Here is a 21,039-nt window from a genome sequence, read left to right as displayed (position 1 = left end):
ATGGGTGTGAGCCACCATACTCAGCCTCCTCTTTTTGATTATCACTTTTGACTTACAATCATAATACAGAGTTATTTAAAAATCAAAACAACACAGAGGTTAAATGAGCATATATTAACAAAAATTAAACAATATTCTCTCCTCTGCCCAAATCCCTCTCCTCAGAGATATGACTGCTTACAAATTTGGTGGAATTACTTTCAGATCTTCTTCTAAACAATGACAAATGTATATAATGTGCATAAACTTTTATTAAAATGTTCAGAGTCTAGGTATCAAATAATTTCAATAGAGTGTAAGTTCTATGAGATAGCTAAGTCTAGGACGAGTAGTTGCCCACAGGAAGGACTAGACAGCTTTGCACTGGGGGAATGAGAACAAAGAGGAAGATTTTACAGAGGACATGCCCAAGACTAAAGTTAGAGGATTAGTAGAATTTTTTTCTAGTCAGGGACGGATAGAAGGCTAGCCACTCTAGGCAGTGGCCACAGCACATTCAAAGGCAAAGAGCACTGCAAAATATGTCATATGAGTAGTGGGTCCTAACCTGAATGTGCACTGAAAAGTACTTAGCTGTCTGCAAATGTAAATGTTCAAGCCCACCTCCAAAGTCTTGCTCAGCTCCTCCCTCTTCCCTCTTTGGGAACCAGCTTGCCCATAAAGAACACAAGCTGTAACTTCCACATGAAGAGATCTATCTGGGTCCACCAGGGCTTGTAAGTGGATGATTACATCTTTCTAATTCTGGGGTTTGGCTTTCATAAGCCCATTTGCTCTCAGACTAAACTATGTGTTTTTCAGCAATAATGCTGATTAAATCTTAGATATCAAAAATAATACAGGCAAAAATTTGACTGCCATCTGCCAATTCATTTTTCTTCTCTCTCAATTTATTCAGCATTCAGAAAGGGAAGAGGGAGAAGAGGGTCCCTTACAAAGCCTACAGCACTTTACATGCCAGTCTCTGTGCTGGATGTCCCCATGTATCATTTTGTCATTTTTGCCATAACAACCCCCTGAAATACTATCATTATCAATCCTGTCACTTCATTTTACAAGGTGGAAATTGGGGCTGACACAGATTTTGTAACTTGCTCAAAGTCACCCAGCAGGAGAGCTCTGATCTGAGCCTCTGAGGCTGACTTCAGGGGAATGATCACTGTTCTCTGCAAACAGCCAGATCAACTCCTGGCACTTTCCTTACCTAGAGAGCAGGCCCAGGGCCCAGTCCCAGGAATGCCATCCCTTGAATGTCTTCTGGAGACATGTTCTTCTCTAGACACAATTACATTAACTCTGCAATACCTACTTCTAATACATAAGAAAATGTGTGTGTGTGTGTGTGTGTGTGTGTGTGTGTGTGTGTGAGAGAGAGAGAGAGAGAGAGAGAGAGAGAGAGAGAGAGATAGAGAGAAAGAAAGAAAGAAAGAATCTTTTATAAACCCTGAACACTTGGTAGGGGAGGATCCTAAGTCAATGGAAGATCTGAGACAACCTCCAAGGTTCCCAAGGCCCAATCCAATATTCTGGGCTGAGGAATAGACCAATTCAACCCACAGCCTTAGATAATGAAGACTTGTCATAACTATTTTACAAAAGCAATATAAACATGCAAAAAGACTGGCAATAGAATTCAGCGGAGCAAACAGTCACTGTGCCTTGGATTCATAAGCCTTCTAGGCAATTTCAAGTCCCTTGTTATCTTTGTTGAACACTCTGAAATCCGTCCCCCGGGGCTGTAGCTCGGATCACCTAGGAATGGTGACTATCTTAAGAATCTTGTTTTTCTTTTTGTATTTTTCAATATGAGGCTCATCGCCTGCTATATAGCAGCAGAAAACCAAATGTGTGATTCTCACACCAAAGAGAGCAGAGCAAGTAGTGAAGAACAAAAGTGAACTTTTACGCGTTTTCATGATATTTGATGTATAAGAAAGCCAGAATAGGTTGGTTTTTCAACTCAACTTCACACAACACTTTTGGAAATGTCCAAAGACCACCATGACAAGAAAAATTCACAAAAATCATCTCAAGGCCCAGTGAGTCATGAAAAAGAAATAGTTCCTACACCCCCATCAGAACTAGAAAAAAAAAACAGTATTATTTAAGTAGCTATTATTACAAGTTGCTGTTGTTTCTTTTGCCAGTGAAGAATTCTGAAATGGCTGCTACCACCACCTTCCCTCCCACCATGAACACACACAATTAAAGCAGTAGGATTTAGAAATACTACTGAAATACCGTTATTATCATTCCTATCACTTCATTTTACAGAGAGGAAATTGAGGCTCACAAAGACTTCGTAACTGACCCAAAGTCACCTGGCAGAAGAGCTGTGAACTGAGCCTCTGAGGCTAATTCCAGGGCCGGATCATCATTTCCTGCAGACAGCCATATCAACTCCAATACATAAAATCTTGATTCTTTTTTTAAATACATGCATTTTGGAGGGCTAGCACATACTTATTTTTTTGTTGTTTTTAACTTCAGAATCTTGCTTCGTGGGCTATGTAATGTCCACATGCTCAAGTTAAATTAGAACATTCAAAAAATTTCTGAGACAGCTGCTTCTCTCCAGCATTTATATTATTTCGGGAAATAGGACTATAGCACTGAGCAATAATCCTGCACTAGTACATGATCTTATTTAATTCCCACAGTAATGCCATGAATGCTACTATCACTCCCACATTACAGGGAAGAAAACAAAGGCTCAGAGCAGTTGCTGCCTGTTTAATTTACGTAAGCAGTAAGTGGAAACATCAGGATTTGAATCCAGACTAACACTGTCTAAGATTGGGGTGGTGAGCAAGATGACATGCAGAGGTGTTCCCAGGTGGAAATGCAGAGCTCACACAACCGTGGCTCACTGCAGCCTCCACCTCCTGGGCTCAAGCAATCCTCCCACTTCCACCTCCCGAGTAGCTTGAACCACACACTATGCCTGGTTTCCCTTTTGTATCTTCTGTAGAGACAGGGTTTTACCGTGTACCTTAGATTGGTCTTAAACGTCTGGGCTCAAGTGATCTGCCCACCTAAGGCTCCCAAAGTGCTGGAATTATGGGTTTGAGCCGCCATACTCAGCCTCCTCTTTTCAATTATTACTTTTGTCTTACAATCATAATACAGATTTAAAAATCAAAACAACACAGAGGTTAAATGAGCATATATTAACAAAAATTAAACAATATTCTCTCCTCTGCCCAAATCCCTCTCCTCAGAGATATGACTGCTTACAAATTTGGTGGAATTACTTTCAGATCTTCTTCTAAACAATGACAAATGTATATATGTGCATAAACTTTTATTTAAATGTTCACAGTCTAGTTATCAAATAATTTCAATAGAGGGTAAGTTCTATGAGATAGTTAAGTCTAGGACGCGTAGTTGCCCACAGGAAGGACTAGACAGCTTTGCACTGGGGGAATGAGAACAAAGAGGAAGATTTTACAGAGGACATGTCCAAGTCTAAGGGCCCTTAATCTTTCTAATCTTTCTAACCTAGCCCTTAATCTTTCTAATATACCACAAAGCTGAAAGTGTTTTTACAGTAAGGTATTTCCCATCATGCTTACAGCTTATTCTTTATTTCCACTAACAGCTTCAACTAGGAGAACAGAACAGGACCCCATTACTGATCATTTAAGCTGGGTGGAATTTATTCTTGCCTCATAATCTATAAATTGATGTGATATTTTCTAGAGGGTCCCAAATTTCAAACCTTTACATAATAATTGGGATAAAACCTCTGCTTAGCCTCACTTCATGACTTCGTACACAGGCTGCAAATGTTTGCCTAGTCATCCCAGCCCTGCTTTTTAGTTCCTTAGATACCCTGCTATTATCCAGAGAACCAAAACTGTTTTCACCTCTGTAGTGCATATAAAGCATCTTTACAATCAGTATAATCATTTGGTGACTCCATTGTTAATTTAAATCCAGGCTTGAGGCTGTTCAAATGGACTATGTTACACAGGGCACATAGTCTGCAAAACCTTTCCATTTTAAAACATTCATTTCTGTAACCACAGATGAGAATGAGCTTTTATCTTAGCTCCTCGTTCATTACAGCGAAATTAGCTGTGTATGTGTTTGTCTCCCTCTCTTGATCATAAACTCCTCAGAGAAGGGGCTGTTTACCGCCAGGGCACAGCACAGTACTGGGCTCGTATTGGTTGATCAATAGGCATCTACTGGATGAGCTGAGTGGTACATTCACAAAGAGAAGCTCCCTCATTGTTTAGATGAGATGAGAAGAAGGTGGAGCAACCTGACATTCAACTTCCACTAAAGGAAACAAAGCAAAGAGAAGCAGTGGAGTCCAAAGTCTGCATTGATGGCTTGGTCAGTAACAATACTAATGCACTCCCACCCAACCACCTCTCATTTCAGCACAAGGTGATAAGTTACTATTTCTAAGGCTAACATTTATTGAGCACATACTATGTTGATGAGTTTTACAAGCATCTCTTAAATTTTATACCAACTCAATGAAGAAAATATTATTTTCCCCATTTTACAAATGTTGAAACTGAGATTCAGAGTTTAGTAACTTGTAAAGAATAACAAAATTAATTTATACCAGAGCCACAATTTAAATCCAAGCCACCTCGCTTCAACATTCCATTCAATGCCTTCCCCACACAAGGACATAAATTGCAAACTCTTACCCTTTACATTAGTTAGAAAGTTTCTGATAATAAAGTCGTCTTATATTTAAAAAGTCACAGTACTTCTATTTTGTGCAAAGGCACAGAGAAAACTGTCTGGGACTGATTTACAGACATAACAATAGTTCTGTGTGGCTGGAACACCAGGTGCTTGGAGTTATGCTGTGACAGTTAAGGAGAATTTGGAGTCAATCCAACAAATATTATTCAAGTGTTGGTCTGTATTTTACTGAGTAGAGAACAGATAATTATCGCAGGTTTCAGAGCAGAAGAGTGATACAATCAGTAATGATATACAGATTTGTTAATTTTATAATAACATTCATTCATTCATTCATCTGTTCAATATTTACCAATTGCCTATTTTTTGCCAGGCACTGGCCTATGTGCTAGGGAAACTAACAGACAAAGCCCTGATGCCATGCATCTGATAGTTTCTTTGGGGGAAACAGGGATTAAACAGATAAAAAGTAAACAAGTAAACACAGAATTTAAGACATTTCACAAACAAAATTAAAGCAAGGAAAAGTTAACAGGGAGTGTCAGGTGTGAGGGAAGTTGAAGACCTCATTATAAGGTAACATTAGAAGACAGGCATGAAAGAAGGGAGAGAAGCCAGCAGCTATCTGGGGAAAGAGTGATACAGACAGAGGGAACAGAAGTTGCAAAGGCCATTGTCAGGTGCATGCTTAGAGCAAATCAAGGATCTGTACGGAGGGTAGTAAGACTGGATGGGTAGTATGACAGGTGTGGGGGAGTATGAAAGAGATGAGGTACACAAGGTAGCATCTGATCATGAGCAGGCCTTGAAGCTCTTCCATGTGGGCTTTCACCTTGAGTGAGATAGGAAGCAGAGGAGGAACATAATCTGACTTATATGTCAGAAGGGCCAGTCTGTTTCCTGGTTGAAAATATTTTGTAAGAAAGGAGGGCCAGGAACAGAAGCAGGGAAGCTACTGAGGAAGCTGTTGCCAAAGAGATGCAACTTGGACCAAGCAGAGAAAAATTAAGGCAGGCAGTTTAAACAGCTCTACTTCTGGACACACTGAAAGAGAACGAATAAGATTTGCTGATGCATTGGATGTAGATGTGACCTAGGCAAAATGCAAAATGGAACTGCCACATCCTGAGATGGAAAACGCATTTCCTGAGATGAAGAGGGTTGCAGTAGATGTAGACAACAAACTTGTAATTAACACTTTTTAGTGCTTTTAAGGGTTTGGGCTCTTGGAAAGCAGTTTCCAAGTATTCTCTCAATTATTTCTGAAACCAGCCATTTGGATTTACCAGTGAAGAAACAGAAATTCAGAGGTTATGATCTGCCTAGGGTCATACAGCTACCAACTGACAAAAACAGGCACAACTACCTCTTTACAACCCCAAAGTTATTTATTGCTCTTAGTTACCTGTGTGTGGAGTATAAAATACAGAATAAAATGTCAATGGGAAGGAAGTAAGAGTAAATACTAAGTGATGACTTGTACCTAGTAGGCCCTCAATAAATATTTGCTGATGGATGAATAAACGAATAAACAGATGAATGGATAATAGATAACAGACTGGCCTTGGGTCAGAAAAAAAAAGAAAAAAAAAACCCAGAGGACTCCATTCCAGAGAGAGTAGAGTCTGGATAATGGACATCCAAATCTGCAAAAGGAGAAATGGCAGAAAGGTAGAAAAACCAGATATATGGAATGTCATCAAAGAGCTACAAATTTTCAAAAGCAATCTCAGGTGCAAAACATCCTTTCTGTTTTGTCTATTGGTGGTATGGGATGTGAGGGTGGAGAGAGGCAGAGCCCACAAGGTGTATGAGAAGTCTTTTTTTTTGAGACAGAGTCTTGCTCAATAGCCAGACAAGAGTGCAGTGGTGTGATCTCGGCTCACTGCAACCTCTGCCTCCCAGGTTCAAGCGATTGCCCTACCTCAGCCTCCCAAGTAGCTGGAACTACAGAAACATGCCACCATGGCTATTTTTTTTTATATTTTAGTAGACACAGGGTTTTACCATGTTAGCCAAGATAGTCTCTATCTCCTGACCTCATGGTCCACCTGCCTCTGCCTCCCAAAGTGCTGGGATTACAGGCGGGAGCCACCAAACCCAGCCGAGAAGCCTTATACTTACTTTCTAAGCAGCCTCGTCCCAAACACACACATATGTACACATACACACAGACCAGTCCTGAGGTAATGATAGGTCTTAGTATATTATCTTAAATTGTTAGATAAAAAGGTAAGAAAAGGTTATCTATAGCATTTTACATGATGCAAGTGCTTAATACAGGTTAAAAAAAACAAATAGCAATAATAACAGAAATAACGTTAGAACTCCTTACTTTTACTCTAATACAAAAGACCACAGGGGCTTTCAAATAAAAAGCAACCTTTTAAGTCAATCAATAAAACCACCATAAGTGGTTCTGATAGATTCCAGGATAATATTTGTGGTACCTTAGCTAATTCAGAGGATTACATCAATAAATTACTTCCTAGACTTTCTCTTCACATTGTTTCAATCTTTAAGTGATTTGTTTTCCCTTGTTCCTATCCTGCAGCCCTAGGGCAAGCAAATTGCTTAATCAATGCAAGTTTTTAAGACAGAGACTCAAAAGCAAAGTAGGTCTAGGGGTCCTCTGAACAGAGACAACTTTCCATTGAAATGGCAAAATATTTATAAGCCTTAGCACATTATAAAGTTAAAAAATAATCACCACTATATTCTTTAAAACTGTTTAGACCTCCTTTTCCAGTGATTTGTTTGTAATAAAGAAATGCCGGCCAGGTGTGGTGGCTCACGCCTGTAATCCTAGAACTTTGGGAGGCCAAGGTGGGCGGATCACAAGGTGAGTCCAGCCTAACCAATATGGTGAAACCTCGTCTCTACTAAAAACACAAAAATTAGCCGGGTGTGGTAGTGCACTGCATGCCTGTAATCCCAGCTACACAAGAGGCTGAGGCAGTATCACTTGAACCCGGGTGGCAGAGGTTGCAGTGAGCTGAGATAAAATAACATTTAATAAATTAAATAAAATTTATTCATGTATAAAGTTTATTTTTTTTTTAAAGATTATCTTCAAGAAGCATGGGTAAAACTGTCAAAAACCAGTTTCTCATCAGATGAAGGGTGGGATGAGAGGGATAAATACCTGAGTCAAAATTTCAAAATCCACAACTACTTTTAAACTACAAAGACGGGGAGGATAAAAGAAAGTGTATCCATGGTCAAAGGTCAATACTTCACAACAAAAATGGGGTTTACAGGGATTCAACTACTTCTATATTCAATAAATTGGAAGACGTTGTTTCCGACCCAAAACAAAATCCTGAAAGCTTCCTGGAAGTCCTTCCTTGGATTTCAGACAATACATCATTTATAATTTGGTGGGCAATACATATAGCCTTATATTCAACATACTTTTACTCATTTTTTTTTCCTTTTTGGTTCCTGACAAACATGTGATGTTTACTCCTGTCTCACGCACACACACACACACACAGACACACACACACACACACACACTATTGTTCCACAGAGGGTAGAACACACTTGTGGGCCTGTGGCATTTTCAAAAACAGGATTGAAAAAAATAGTTTTATTTAGTCACGATGAAGTTAGCAAACACCCAAGTCTTTTTCCCCCCGGCAAGACCACCACCAATGAACTGCAACCTAGTAATTTAATTAAGAAAAATAGGGCTTTTACTCAGTTCCTAGGCTAGGAATCACTGAAGCGAGGGAAGTTCAAGGTCTGCTCTCCCGCTGTATCTGGGCACCCCGGAGCCGGAGCCGAGAGTTTGAGGGCTCCCACCAAGAGCCTTGCGCACAGGAGTCCCCCCTGCCCTTAGCCAGAGGGCTGGCGCGCCCGCCTCCCCCTGACACTTCACCCTGCCTCTTTGGCTGCCATCCCCAGGAAGGCAGGAGCAGAGGCGCCCGGGAATTCGGGGGCCGGGCCGGGGTTCCGCGGCTGCTTCCGCACTCGCGGGCAGGGACAAGAAGGCGGCCGGGCTGCGGGCGGCCGGGCCGGGAGGGCTCCGCTGCGGCCGCACCGAGCGGCGGGGGAGGCGCGCTCCGCGCCCCGGCCCTCGTACTCACCCACAGGGTCGCGCGGGGCGCGGGGCGACTGCACACCGGAGCCGCGGTCGAGCCCAGCCGTTGGCGCGCGGCGGCCTCGCTGGGAAGCGCGGCGAGACGGGCCGGCGGCGTCGCTGCCGCTGCTGCTGTCACGGAGCTATAAATACCGGCTCGGCCCACACCCGCCGCCGCCTACGCCGGGCGCCCTCCGCGCCGGTGCTTCGCCGCGCCGCGCTCCCGCCGCAGAGTCCGCGGCCGCGGGCCGGGCAACGCGAGCGCAGGGGTACCGGCGCCGCGCAGGTGACCGCGATCATGCCGGCTGTGTGCAACCCCTGCAGCTGGAGGCATGGCCTCTCCCCGCCCCCGCCCTCCCGCCCGCACCACGGGCTGACTCCAGCCGGCGGGCAGCGTGCGCCACGGGCCGAGCCTGCCCCGGCCGGGCCCGCCTCTGCAGAGCGGCAGCTGCAGGCGGGGGACGACTCAGGAACCTGGTGGGGGGTGGGGGGCGACTGACAGAAAATCCACTATCCTGCAGGCAACCAGTGAGGGTCCCACTGGAATGTCCTCCAAGAGCTACAAACTTTCGAAAGCAATCTCAGGTCGCAAAACATCATTTCTGTTTTTGTCTATTGGTGGTGTGGGGATATGGGGGCGGGGAGAGGCAGAGCCCACGGGGAGTATGAGGAGTCTTATACTTACTTTCCAACCTGCCCCGTCTCACAGACACACAAACACATATGCACACACACTTATGCACACACACACATTCATACACACAGAGATGCACAAATACACTCATGCATTCATATGTATACACACATAAGCACACGTACACACATGCATGCACACATATGTACATCAGCGCACACACATGCACAATTTTTAAACTTTTTGCAACATGAGGTTCTCAGGATCCTATCGTTCTATGGTGCCAAAATGATACCGCTGCAGCATAGGGCAGGAAGACCCTTTGACCACATTTGACCAATTCCTCTCTTCCTGAATGTAACCTTTCCATCAAATATGTGTCGCCACACCTAAGAGCAACTGCTACTTCAGTTTTCTAGTTGCTTATAATGTGTTAACAGCTGCTATCCAGCATGCTTATATTTCGTGGTAATGGAAGTTATCCCTAGTGTATATTTCGTGGTAATGGAAGTTATCACTAGTATAATCAAATGGAAAAAGGATAATTTCTATACGCCCATAGTAGCAAACTTAGGAAGGAAGAGCTAGGCCCTCTCCTGGACTGGTAGCCTGATTCAGGAGTGAGTTGGATGGCAAGAGGGAGAGCTGAGGTGTCAGCAGATTTTGAAATGGGATGGAGAGAGCCATGCCCAAGTCTGCACGGGGATAATTGGAAAGTCACTGCCATACTTCCCATTAATTTGACATTTTTCTAGCTTCCAAGAATGACCATATATATATATATATATATATATACACATACACGTATATGTGTGTGTGTATGTAGACAGAGAGAGAGAAAGAGAGAGACAGAGACAGAGAGTAGTCACAGTTCGTGACCATTTTACAGAACTCTTAACTAGTAAGGTTCTCTTTTGCAATGCTTTAACAAGTTTTCCCAGAAAGAGCTGTTGCCTATGTTAGCACTTCGTACATTTCACTATTACACTTTCGTTGCAGTTTTTTGCGACTTCTTTTTTCCGCACGACACTATGAATTCATGAATTCTCCGAGGGCAGAGACTACTCTTACTCATCATTGTATCCTTAGTATCTAACATAGTAAGTTACAGTAATGGCTCATTAATAGTTGATTAATTCTACGTATTAGTCATTATATTCCACTGTGCTTTTATGACTGTGATTAGTATTATTCGCTAAAGTATAACTGTTTAACATGGGTTCCATATGCTGTATTTTCCTTGGCTCTCCATTTAAAGCAAGGACTCTTCAGTCAGTTAAAACTGAAAATTAGTAAAGCGTCACAAATTATATAGAATACTGAGGTCTGTAATTTATTTCTTTTATTATTAGTGTTTTCTTTGAGACAGAGTCTCATTCTGCCCCCCAGGCTGGAGTGCAGTGGCACAATTATAGCTCACTGCAGCCTTGACCTGCTGTGCTCAAGTGATCCTCCCACCTCAGCCTCCAGAGTAGCTAGGACGACAGGCACACAACACCACACCTGGCTAATTTTTGTAATTTTTGTAGAGACAGGGTTTTGCCACATTGTCTAGGCTGGTCTCAAACTCCTGAGCTCAAGTGATCTGCCCACCTCATCCTCTTAAAGTGCTGGGGTTACAGGTGAGCCACCGTGCCCAGCCTTTTTTTTTTTTCTTCAAGAGACAGAATCTTGCTCTGACACCCAGGCTGCCGTGCAGTGGTGCAATCATAGGTCGTTGTAACTTCAAACTCCTGGCCTCAAGCAATCCTCCTGACTCAGCCTCCCAAGTAGCTGAGACCACAGGTGCACACCACCACACCTGGCTAATTTAAAAAATTCTGTAGAGACAGGATTTATGTTGTCCACCTGATCAGGAACTCCTGGCCTCAAACCATCCTTCAGCCTCTAACTCCCACAGTGCTGACATTTCAGGTGTGAGCCACAGCACCCAGTTAAGGTCTGTAATTTATAACCCTCTGTTGCACCTGGAAAAACAAAATAAAGGAAAAGAGGAAGCCCTTTTCCTTTCATTGAGAAAGAGACTAAAAAATGCATTGTATTTCAGGGGATAGTGGGGTAAAAATCATTCAGCAGCTTTTCTTTTGTCTACTTAAGAAATAGAACTCAATCCATTCTATAATCAATTGAACTACATGGGTGTCTACTAAAATGAATTTCAGTTCATCAGAATCAAAATGCCTGGCATCACTTACATGGAACTTAATAGCCTACCTTTAGATCTCTCTTCATATAATGATAATTTTAAGAATAAGCTCTACCAATGCGTACTATTTACTGTTGAGAGGCCGTGGGGCTCAGAGAATCTAGTTCTCCAGGACCACTTCACGGCAAAATACTGAAACGGGCAAGGCTTTTTTTCAGTACCAATGTTCCCTTTTTACAACTGACCAGGAAACATGTGCCCTTTACCTTGGCAGCCGGCCATGATCTCCAGCTCAGCCCTGTTTCAGAACCAGGCTGAGGAATAGCCTCTTCACCTGGTCACAATAACAATGAGTGATAAAAGCTCAAGTTGGAAGGGCATAGTGGCTCACACCTGTAATCCCAGCACTTTGGGAGACCAAGGCAGGTGGATCACCTGAGGTCAGCGGTTTGACACCAACCTGGCCAACATGGTGAAACGCCGTTTCTACTAAAAATACAAAAATTAGCCAGGTGTGGTGGCAAGCACCTGTAATCCTAGGTACTTGGGTGGCTGAAGCACGGGAATTGCTTGAGCCCAGGAGGCACAGGTTGCAGTGAGCCGAGAACTCACCACTGTACTCCAGCCTGGGCTACAGAGTGAAGTTTTGTCTCAAAAAAAAAAAAAAAAAAAAAAAAAAGCTCAATGTATTGAGGGCTTATTGTATACTAAGCTCATTACATCATTACATGTATTAAAGACCTGTGAGATAGCTGCTAAACACAGAGTATCCCCCTCCACATTTACCTTTGAGGAGAGAGGCATACTGAGGTTGAGTAGTTCATTTGAGATCTCAGAAGTAGCCATAGTGGTGGAGTAAGGATCAGAAGCCAGGCAGTCTGGCTTGTGAGCTCACGTTTTAACTTCTCATCTCATGTAATACTTCCTCCCCATATAAGAGGAAAGATATATGGGTTTTATAATATGAGTTTTATAGTTAGGAGACCTGGTATAATTGATATTGGCATAAATTCTGGCTCCACTCCTTACTAGATATAAACTTATACAAAGTGCTACTAAAAAATTATAATAGGAATCTCCAGATCGTCCCTCTTCACCAATGAAGCGGTAAGATGTTAGCTCTGGACCTGGACTTAGGAGCTCCAAGTAGGTCACTGAAATCTGTTCACAGACAGATCCCACTCAGGATTTCAACTGCTGTTTTCTTCATTCTTCAGTCTCCTTCCATCCCAATCAATACCACGCAGACGTATTAGGGGTTTTATTTATTTTATTTTTTTTTTTTTGAGACGGAATTTCGCTCTTGTTACCCAGGCTGGAGTGCAATGGCGCGATCTTGGCTCACCGCAACCTCCGCCTCCTGGGTTCAGGCAATTCTCCTGCCTCAGCCTCCTGAGTAGCTGGGATTACAGGCACGTGCCACCATGCCCAGCTAATTTTTTATATTTTTAGTAGAGACGGGGTTTCACCATGTTGACCAGGATGGTCTCGATCTCTCGACCTCGTGATCCACCCGCCTCGGCCTCCCAAAGTGCTGGGATTACAGGCTTGAGCCACCGCGCCCGGCCGTATTAGGGGTTTTAAATGACCCAGTGTCTATAAGACACCTGTAGTGTCTCCTATGTAATAGGTGCTCAGTAAAGGCCATTCTTCCTTCCCATCAAACCTCACTGTTCTATGAAAACATTCCTCTAGGTCAAAATCTGTTGGCCCACTAGCCAGGTGATGATTGCTTACTCACACAGAGTTAACCACTTCTTCAGTGTTGGCAAGCAGTGAATTTCAAAATGTATAGACAGATTTCCAAAAAGAAACCAAGATAGTAGGGCATAAATCTCCCATTCTCTCCTCCATATTTTAGCCCAAACAACTCCATTTCTTTTATATACAGGAATTTAGCCAGTTGGCCATAGTTCCAGAGTGCCAGGGTAACAATATAAATTGTTTTTGAAAACTCTCAAATCACACTAGTCAATCATCTGCCGACTCCACCTCTACATCTGAAATCAACCCTATGGATAGGCTTAAAATGTATGTTGTTTATATATCATTCCTTTGTAAAATCTGATCCAAGAGTTAAAAAATCAGAAGTAACCACGTGGAACATGATGTTTTTCTGTTCACCTCACATGTCTTAGTACCTGAATAATACAGTTTACTCTTTATTTAAAAAAAAAGAAAAGAAAAGAAAAGTAAAGACAAGATCAGTGCTCAATGTACATTTCAAAAATTGGTGAGAGCTTTCATTATGACCCAGTTTATCCTCTCCAAATGACATTTTGAAAGCCAGGGGAAAGTATAGGTGTAATCATCAGCAACCTCTGCTAAGACAATCAGGAAATGCTTTTGTCATTGATTAGATGGACTCTAAGGAAAACTATTTTTAACTTCCAATAGGTCAATCAGAATGATACTAATTGCATGCTCTGAATATAAACAGCATAATTTCCTTATTGCCAAAGAGGCAAGAAGAGAAATTTGCCAACCAAACATAGACAAATTATGATCCATAATTTTATTTGGTATTTAAAGGGTTATGACTCTACTACTGGGATTTTCTTCAACAATCCTAATTTCAACTGTTCATTCCCATTGAATTCAATGCACACTGATATGTTTTAAGCCCCAAAGCCTGAATTTTGCTTGTGAAAAGATGACCATCACATGTCTACTGCATGGAATACAAGAACCTGTGCTCTGAAATCCTTATGATGCCAACTGCTAGCAATATGATATCAAGCAAATTAATTAACCTCTCTGTATTTTAGAAGTAACAGCTTTGCGTGTTCCTAGAGTGATTAAAAAATGAATGTTACACTTTTAGCATTTGGTCTCGTATGTATTAAATTTTCCATAAATGTTGGTGCTGTTTATTATCATTATTATTCATTTCACCCCTGCCCTGCTTATATTCTGTGTGTACCATAGAGTTTCTTTTACTGAAGAACTGGTTTACCTAGTCGTCTCTTAACCCTATAAATGGCTGGGCAAAGGTATTTTCCTCAACATTTTTCAAAGCAAAGGAGTCATGCAAACAGATGGTGGGCTAGTGGTCACACCAGAAATACAGCTGTTACCTGCCTGGTGGGGTGGTCAGCATCACCCCTGATTCATACACAGGGCTATCCAGAATCTGTATAAGTGCAGCAGTTTCTTCAAAGGGCCATTCCTCTTACCTTGACAGAGAGGGGCAACTGTGCTGCCCTGGCCCCTACAGTTCCTTTTACTGCCTCTTGCTTTCTCCTCTGCCCCATGCTCACTCCCACATACACAGAGGCTCCCACTTCCAGTATGCAGTGCTTAGATGACCTCATAAACAGGAATTTGATTGCTAGTTTTAAATGGCAAATTTGCCTTGCGGCAGTTTTGAGCTGACATTCCCTTTCTCCCTGGTTCTAAAACAAATGATCTTTTTCTTTCTTCAAAACTGCTTGTTTTCCTTCAAAACAGGCCTCAGACAAGTTTGACAGACCTCGCCCAAGGTAGGAGGGAGGCTTAATCTGGGGGAACACAATAATATACTTGCTTTTGAGAGCTCTTGACTTCTTGTAAAGTACCAAATACACCCAATCAATAAGCATCTCCAAGCAGCTAGTCTATCAAGGCACTTCAGAATGTTGAGGTTTCTAATATAAATAAAGTGTGTCTATTTCCTTAGGGAACTCATGATCTAAATGAGTAGACAATAGATGGCTTATAATCACCATAAATAGTAATACAAGGTGACAGATGATCGGGGCTAAATGCATTGTACTGACCGTAAAGGCTACAGAAATTTGAAATGGGAAAATAAAACTATCCCTAGGAATTGCTGTAGAAAGCCAGCTAGAAGTTTGAAGCAAACATTGAAAGATGAGAATTTAGATACACAGAAAAGGGGGAAGAAAAACAGTGATGAGAGCTGGGCATAGTGGCATGCCCTTGTAGTCCTGGCTACTTAGGAGGCTGAGGCAGGAGGAAGGCTTGAGCTCAGAAGTTCAAGATCAACCTGGACAGCAAAATAGCCAAACCCTGTGTCTTTTAAAAACAAAAACAAACCCAGTGCCCAAAGCTCTAATTATCAAAAGGCTCTCAATGAAGAAGTACCGAAGCTGTGGAGAAAGACAGCAAAAAGGGTAAGAACGAAAGGAGAGAAAGATGAAGGGAGGGAGCCAGAATGTTGTAGTCTATTCATGAGAGCAGGGACTCATGGGGGATAGTGAAATATATCATTTGTAACAGCAGGATAAACCAGATTGTTGAGAATGGACTTCTCAGGTCCAGCCATTTTATCAGTAAGGGGATGAGGGCAGGGACTCAGGATAGAGGAAGATGAAATGAAAGTAAAAAGAAATAATTGGCACCAGGAATTTTAAATCATAAGAAACGAAAATTATTTCTTTGTTTCATGACAAGGGTTATGAGTACCAGGTGCCATGAAATGAAAAATAGTAAGAGTCACCCTCTCCCATGGATGTGAAGTGCTGGTCTCTCTGCTTCTCTCGAAGGTTAAGGGGAGCAACTCCCCACCTCCAATATTTCATATGAAGGAATAAGGGAGAAGCCTGAAATGCCTTCTTCCAATGAGCTACCTGAGACGTGACTGAGGCCTCTCCTCCATCATAGCTGCTGAGCCCTGAGGCCTGGCTGGCCCATTCTTCTGATTTTTAGGATGCCATTTAAGAGCTGAATCTCACAGAGCACATAATCTGCTCACAGTGAGCACTCATTTGCAGTCGGTATTATAATAATACTTCAAAATATTGTAGACTAAGGTACAATTCACATATCCTCCTTTCCTCAAGTTAGCATGTATCTCCTATGCTCACTGTATTCGTTTTCCAGGCTGCCCTAACAAATTACCACAAATGTGGCTTAAAAAAAACAAATTTATTTTTTCACAGTTCTAGGGACTAGAAGTGTAAAATTACCTGTGGCAGCAGATCACCCTCCAAAGGTTCTAGAAGAGAATCCTTTTTTTTCTCTCACAGTTTACGGTGGTTCTCGGTGTTGCCTGACTTGCAGACGCATCACTCCAATTTGTTCCTCCACCTCCACGCGTCCTCTGTTCTGTGTCTGTGTGTTCAAATCTCTATCTTCTCTTAGAAAGGCACATCATTGGATTTACGGCTCGCTCCATATCCAGGATGATTTCTTCTTAAGATTGTAACTAATTACATCTGCAAAGACCCTATTTCCAAATAAGATCAATTCTGAGATTCCAGGTGGACATGAATTTTGGGTGGGGGATGGGACACTATTCAGCCCACTACATCACTTTTTTTTTTTTTTTTTTTTTTGTCCGAGACAGAGTCTCACTCTGTCACCCAGGCTGGAGTATAGTGGTGCAATCTCTGCTCACTGCAACCTCCACCTCCTGGGTTCAAGCTATTCTTCTGCCTCAGCCTCCCAAGTAGCTGGGACTACAGGTGTGTGTGCCACCACACCCAGCTAACTTTTGTATTTTTAGTAGAGACAGGGTTTCACCATATTGGCCAGGCTGGTCTCAAACTCTGGACCTCGTGATCTGCCTGCCTTGGCCCCCCAAAGTGTTGGGATTACAGGTGTGAGCCACCACACCCAGCCCACATTTTAAAATAAGCAACTATCCCTCATCTATATGTCATAATTTTACTTAAAATACCAGGTCATTTCTTCAACATGGGGTAAAAATACATAGAAAGAAGTCTAAAAATACATAAATCATTTACTTAATGATAAAGACAAGGTGTTTTTGTAAATATTCCCCCAAACAATGTTATTTATCGCTCACATTTACTGCAGCATTGTACAGCAATGAGTTTTTATTTTGCTTCTATCCACTGAGGTATGTTAGGCCTCTGAATGCCAAAGTATTGCATGTTAATTATGTTGCCATTCCAAAATGTAAAACCATCATTTTCAGGAAGCTCTTCTGTGTCAGGCAGGTCAATGTTCTGGCAATTTGGTGATAAGAAAGATAAAGCTCAAGGCTCAAACAGCTTATTCTAATGAGTGAACAGACAATAAATACCAAATGCATAATGATGTAACATTAGACTATGAGATGTGCTATTAAGAAAAATATGTAGAATCAGAGCATCAAGAAGGATGTGGGTGACAATTTTAGAAAGGGTAGTTAGGGCAGATTTCCTTTGAGGTGACATTTATACAGAATAATTAAGCAACCTCCTTGCTACTTATGTCTATTTTACATCTGTTTCCTCCATTGCAATTTTTTTTTTTTTTTAAGACAGAGTCTCGCTCTGTCTCCCAGGCTGGAGTGCAGTGGTACAATTTCGGCTCACTGCAACCTCCACCTCCCAGGTTCAAGCAATTCCCCTGCCTCAGCCTCCCAACTAGTAGCTGGGACTACAGGCATGAACCATCATGTCCAGCTAATTTTTGGTATTTTTAGTGGAGATGGGGTTTCGCTGTGTTAGCCAGGATAGTCAAATGTTATATATTTTTTCTATATTTGAATATAACTCAAATAATCATGTTTAGTAATATAAACACAGTCCTTTATGTCAAAAGGGTATTTTGGTCATTACATTACCAGCCAATCACAGACTAATGCATCCGTGATGTATTCCTTCGCAGTCACTGCATTCCAGGCACTATTCTAGGTGCAGGCAGATACAGAAATGAGCAACACAAACAAAAATCTCCAGTATCACCTAACTCTATTAGAATGAGGCTTGCATTCCAGTGTTAGATATAAAGAGAGAAAACAGAGCTTTGCTCCCCAGCTCTCTTTCTCTTTCTCCTCTCTGACACTTAGTAAATCACTTTTTAGTTGTAGGCCTCAGTTTCCAAGTCTATGAAGTAAGGAATTTGAACTAGACAAATGTCTGAATTTTCTTCTTACCCCTTCACTCTATTGTTTTTAAGTAGGCAGCAAGCCAATTTACAATAGTTAGCCAGATATGTTAAGTAGCTTCCAATTTAGGCAGCCACCAATATTCCTGGAATTGTGAGCAGAAAACAGTAGCAGAAATCCCCAACTCTGTAGTCTATAGTTAGGTGGGTGATCTCATTGTGGGAAAAAGATGACATTATCTGTTTGAAGCAGTAGTCTCAGCTGGCAGTTGGAAATATGGGGAGTAGATCTAGCCTCTGGGGGTGCTGAGCTGCCAAAAACTTGGACAGAGAATTCAGTGGCTTCAACATTAAATTAATACATGTGAAACACTTAGAAGAGTGCCTGGCACAGAGTAAACCTCAGTAAATAAAGCTGTTGCTATTATTGGCTTGTCCCAGAAGAACTGGATTACACTTAGAAAGCCAAGGTAGACTCACTGAGCAGCCATGGCAAAGACTCAGTGGGCACACTGGTGCCTGCCATATACTGTATGCACCCTGCTTGCTGGCACCCACCCACCAAAGCTACAAATGTAAATTTCTGGGTTGGGCAACAGAAATGTACCCTTGATGGTGCATATCAATGGAATTTTTTTAAAGTCTGTGTTCAGGCTTCAGAGGAAAATAATACATTTGGATTAAGACAATGAGAAGTCATCCAGGTGGAGATGGTGGAGATTTCCATTAGGCAGTTGTTTACACAGCAGACCTACAACTCAGGCAAGAAACTAGAGCTGAAATAACAGAAGTGTCAGCCACCAGCATCCATTGTGAGTCAGTGTTTCTCAAAGTGTGGTCTCCAACCATCTGTGTTACAGTAAACTCAGGTGGGTGTTTAACAAATTCCAGAACCCTACCTACTAAACCAGAATTTCTTGAGGTGGAGTTTCATAATCTCCATTGTATTGACCTCCTAAAGAATTCCTATGCACATTTAATTCAGAAAGAGACACAGAAAGGGAATTATTCATGTTACTGCTCTTCCTATATTTAAATAGTATAATATTTAATAATATAATCACATAATATGTAATAATAATATGTAATAATATAATCACAGTGCTTTATATCAAAGGGAGTATTCTGGTCACTGCATTAGCCAACCAAACAAAGACAGATGCATCTGTGATGTATCCATTCGCATGAAGATAAAGTTGCCTGAGGAGAATGGAGAGAATGAAGAGGGAAGGTAGCCAGGAAAGGGGTACGGACAGGGCTGTGTGGTGCCTAGAATTCAGTCACTTCATATCACCTTTTAAGTGAGTAGGGATCAGCCGCTGCTGCATATTGGGATAATCCAGTGCTTGGGGTCCACCCAGCCAGGCTAATGAAATCAATATTTCTTAAAAGGGGGTAAGGCAGGCCCCTTCCCTCCAGAGTTCTAAATAGCTGCTTCTACGCCAACCCTTGTTAACTGGTGGCAATTTTGCCTGTGGATTTTCTTTGATCCTCATACTAATTTAAAGTTGCAAATATTTAAAACCCAGTAGATTTCATTTTTTAAAAACAGAATCATTAGCTTCTCATGAAAACCAAAAAACTGACCTTGCAGCGTCTACATTCTTAAATGGCATATAGCTGCCCAACAAGGTCTTCAGTCATTTAAGTTCCCCTCCGGGTTGCCTGGCCTCTGAAGGCATTCGGGGACTATAGTGCACACTACCACAGGGCTTTCTTAACTCAGCATCCGCCATTCTGCATCCAAGGCCCCATGCCAGCCTCTCCTGTCACAGATCTCCAGGTTTCCCTGAGCAAGTGCGACAATGGTCTGGGAAAGTCACAGGAAACAGGCTTCTCCTTATCTGCTGGTTTTATCCTCTCCTTCTAGAGCCCATTTCCTGGAGCCATAGTTGCCGACATCGGGAGAGAACTAGAGCTGCTACCCTGGAAGCGGCACTCACCTCAGGCCAAGTGAAGTCTGACACCGAAACTGATACTTCTGCATTCTACCCACAGAGATAGATTCCCTCCTAATCACAAAGTAGCTGGACACCTGCGTCCCCCAGTATGACTCCTGGCAAGTTCCTCAAGCCTTAGTGAAATCACTCTTCTTCAGGAGGAATTAATGCCAGCTTGTTTGACCAGAGAGCCTCCCTACCTCTGTGGAAGGCTGGATTCTATATCGGAAGTCGATGGACATATTTGGTGAGAGGAATTCAAGAAAATGGCCCCTCCTTCAAGTAATGAATTTTCTCAAGTCTCTTTTGTTTACAACACAATATTAGCTAATGGATTAACTAATTAGCTAGTTAGTTATTTTTTTAAATATTAGTGCTAGACATCTACAATTTTTATTGTTTTCGGGCTGTGAGAATGTATATATATGTTAATGTACGTAATTTGTCAAACTATTGTTAAAACTATAAACCTGGCAAAAAATGTTCCTTAACTACAGTAAAAAGGAAAACAATAGGAAATTAGCATTTGAACTGATATGTAAAGTACTACAATTTAATCGCTATCAGCACACAAAGTTTTTTTTAAATTACACTCACACAATTTTGTTCTCTCTACTGTGAGATGATTTTCAGCCTTACCCAGAATAACGTGGCTATCCTTGTCTTGATTATGTCATCATTTAGCTTGAGTAAATGGACAGTAGAATGGAAAGAAGGTAGATTTTTGGAGTTAGGCCTGGGTTCAAATTCTACTTTGCTACCTTTTCTATCTGTAAACTTGGCC

The 21,039-nt window shown here is 41.9% G+C and overlaps 1 protein-coding gene across 4 annotated transcripts in view; it reads right to left on the bottom strand.

Annotated features, from left to right (window-relative positions):
• TMEM117 (transmembrane protein 117) overlaps positions 1 to 16,675 on the bottom strand; it is a 515,768-nt gene extending 499,093 nt beyond the window's left edge. For 3 of the 4 annotated variants that reach the window (XM_039461745.2, XM_039461746.2, XM_074403163.1), the window contains exon 1: positions 8,763 to 9,095. The gene's annotated coding sequence lies outside the window, so the exon portion shown is untranslated. Of the gene's footprint in view, positions 1 to 8,762; positions 9,096 to 16,445 lie in introns of those variants that run through there. The other variant, XM_074403160.1, reaches the window with a different exon arrangement.
• Between the last annotated feature and the right edge of the window lie 4,364 nt (positions 16,676 to 21,039).

Source organism: Saimiri boliviensis, chromosome 7, assembly GCF_048565385.1.
Source record: "Saimiri boliviensis isolate mSaiBol1 chromosome 7, mSaiBol1.pri, whole genome shotgun sequence".
Lineage (NCBI taxonomy): Eukaryota > Metazoa > Chordata > Mammalia > Primates > Cebidae > Saimiri > Saimiri boliviensis.
This window is presented reverse-complemented; position numbering and strand designations above follow the sequence as displayed.